This window comes from Acinonyx jubatus, chromosome D4, assembly GCF_027475565.1.
Source record: "Acinonyx jubatus isolate Ajub_Pintada_27869175 chromosome D4, VMU_Ajub_asm_v1.0, whole genome shotgun sequence".
NCBI lineage: Eukaryota > Metazoa > Chordata > Mammalia > Carnivora > Felidae > Acinonyx > Acinonyx jubatus.
In genome coordinates, this window is record NC_069391.1 from 27,483,917 (window position 1) to 27,487,018 (window position 3,102).

At 39.7% G+C, this 3,102-nt stretch overlaps 1 non-coding gene across 1 annotated transcript; it reads right to left on the bottom strand.

Moving 5' to 3' along the window:
* Positions 1–639: 639 nt before the first annotated feature.
* Positions 640–742, bottom strand: LOC113592916 (U6 spliceosomal RNA). The gene has a single exon (XR_003412919.1). It is a non-coding gene; the product is annotated as a U6 spliceosomal RNA (small nuclear RNA).
* Between the last annotated feature and the right edge of the window lie 2,360 nt (positions 743–3,102).

Sequence of the window (3,102 nt, forward strand, 5' to 3'; positions counted from 1 at the left end):
TCACCTTGCTGAGTTAACGTTTTGCCATGTTTCTTTATCGTAAAGTTACTCTTTTTTTGTTCTTTTCATACTGTACTCTTTGGAAGCACTCATGTGCAGTCCACTTTTTCAGAGGTGGGGAGATAGGTTCTTCCTCCTTAAGGGTGGAGTATTGATATAAAAGATTTGGAATTCTTCTGGAATTCATTTACTCAGTCATTTATTTATATCAGAATGAACACAAGGATATTTATATTTTGGGTTATTATCCAATACTACTTAATTTTGTTGCACATAATTGAATTTTAATCTTCTGGTTTTTTGTTTTTGTTTTTTGTTTTGTTTTGTTTTTGTTTTTGTTTTTAACAATATATTGCTTGTGGTCTTGATTCGATACCATGGAGGTGGTATTTGGACAGGACCCAGGGTCCCATACACTGGAATCCTTTCCTACCTGGTAGACTCCCTTTGAGGCTCCCAAGGTACATAAATGCCAGAGGACAAGGCCAGGCAGAAGGATTCTCATTATCCCTGGATTGATCGGAGGCCTCTGTCAAAGTATAAATTTCAAAAGTTGAAAACATGACTCTCTCAAAAATATAGAATAAACACAAGTCAAAGATTTTATTTAACTCGTTAATTGAGGGAACTGGTAAGATGAGAAACAGATACTTATAGACAATTTTGCGTATCATCCTTGCACAGGGGCCATGCTAATCTTCTCTGTATTGTTCCCATTTTAGTATATGTGCTGCTGAAGCAAGCCCTACTTATAGGCAATTTTATTTTATTTATTTTTTAATTTTTAATTTTTTAAAAAAAAGTTTATTGATTTATTGTGAGAGAAAGAGAGAGCAGCAGCAGGGAGGGGCAGAGAGAGAGGGAGAGAGGGAGAACCCAACGCAGGCTCCTCACTGTCAGTGCAGAACCCACAGCGAGGCTCGAACTAACAAACAGTGAGATCATGACCTGAGCTGAAATCACTTATAGGAAATTTTAAAAAGAACTTCAGAATGAGGTCATTATGAGATATACAATATTGGTTTACTGTCCTATGGGCAATAAAATCACAACCTTTGGGGTTATCTTATACTAGTCAGAAATCATTTGCATCTCTATTACTCACAGATGTACAAGTTAGCATGCAACCTCACTGAGTCCCAGCCCCAATTACTAGTAAGTAGTAAAGTCCTGGAATGGTAACTTCTCATGAGAAATTATGTAATTCTTTTTTTTTTAATTAAAAAAATTTTTTTTAGTGTTTATTTATTTTTGAGAGACAGAGCACAAGTGGGGGAGAGGCAGAGAGAGAAACACACACACAGAATCTGAAGCAGGCTCTAGGCTCTGAGCTGTCAGCACAGAGCCCGACACGGGGCTCAAACCCACGAACTGTGAGATTGAGACCTGAGCTGAAGTCAGATGCTCAACCAACTGAACCACCCAGGTGCCCAGAAATTATGTAATTCTTGAATGGGCCTGTTGATCTACAGTTTAACACGAATATTGAAAGGACACGTTGTGTGGTCTCCTGAACTAACCATGTTTTTGATAGTTTTTCTTAACTCATAGCCCAATGTCATTTCTTGTGGAACTTTAAGAAAGCATTTTGCCAGCCTACATAGCCCCGTGGCCTCCCCCTAGGCTCTACCCTAGTTCCACTCCAGGAAACAGAAGGTCCTTTCTAGAGGGAACGTAGCCCAGGCCTCTCTAGGGAGACTGAACATTGCAAAGGGGCTTAGCACTTCAGTTTCCTTCCCTCTCACACCAAAAACACCACTTCCTGGCACTGTGGTCCAAGAAATGTTAAGCCCGATCAATGCATATTGAAGGGATTCAGACCAAGTGTCCACAAAATGTGCCACTTTGGCATATGTACTCTATTGAGCTGAAAGCAATCAATACTGGCAGATTAAAAAAACTTTTACCTCTCCCTTAAGTGCCTGAAAGAATTTAGATAGAGGGTCTGATCCAGGAAGAGAACTAGCACCAGAGATAACTATGAAGCATATGGACTAGGAATGGTTAACTGCTGGGTGAAGGGGGGTGCAAAGCTCTGCAGAGCCTGGAGGGCTCTGCAGGGTAAGGCAAACATTTGTTTACCAAACATTTGTTCTTCCCCTCTTTCTGTGAGTTGTGTTCCTCCCCGTTGACATTCTAGAGCTTTCCTTTAGCTCAGAATGGCATATAAACCTCAATGGCCTGATTGCCTATGGGTGTCATATTCTTAAGGGTCCCATTTGTATGTTTGCTTTTCTCCTGTTAATATGTCCTATGTTAATTGATTCTTAGACCAGCCAAAGAACCTAGAAGGGTAGAGGAAAAAGGTTTCCTTCCAAGAATGTCAACACCCCTTTCTTTGATTTTAGGGGGATAGTGAGGCTTGACAGAGTGGACATAACCTTGATTTCTCTCTAGAAAGGGAAATACCCTACATGGCTTCCAAATTTTAACCTTACATAATACTACTAATTTTTATTTAATGTCCTTTAACTGAGTGGTGAGTGTAGGACTATATATTTGTATAGCTTCACATTCTTCACAGCATCTGGCATTAGGCCTGGCATATTGCAGGCACTTTGTAAATGGCAGCTGTGTGAATAAGCTGTGTGAATAAGTATGATTTGGGGGTTTCGGTGAAAATGGGATTATGCAGGAGAAAGTGTTTTTAGAAGCCTATGCCAATGACTTGCTATTTGTGAGGCCATGCTGTGAGGGGATGTCTTGAGAACACAGTATTCCGGAAGAAGTAGCTTCCAAAAGCACAAGAAAGCCTTTTATTTTTTATAATGTGTCCCAGATGGCAATATCAAATAATAATAATTATGATACATTTTTTTTAAAGGAGCCCAGGCCTGTCAACATCTGGCTTTAGATTATAAATTGGCTCATTATCAGGAAAAAATATTTATTGAAACATAGCAATGATCAATGACTCAACATAAGCCTGTTGTAACAATCAGGCCATTATTTGTACATGTGGTATTTGGTGCATAGCTTCACAATAGGGAGAATTTTGTTCCAAGATGAGCACCAGGGACAGGAAATTGGACTTTAGAGTCCTGGTCTGATCATCTAGAATATAGGGCTAATTGGGATGCCTCCCTTGGAGGCTTGCTTCAT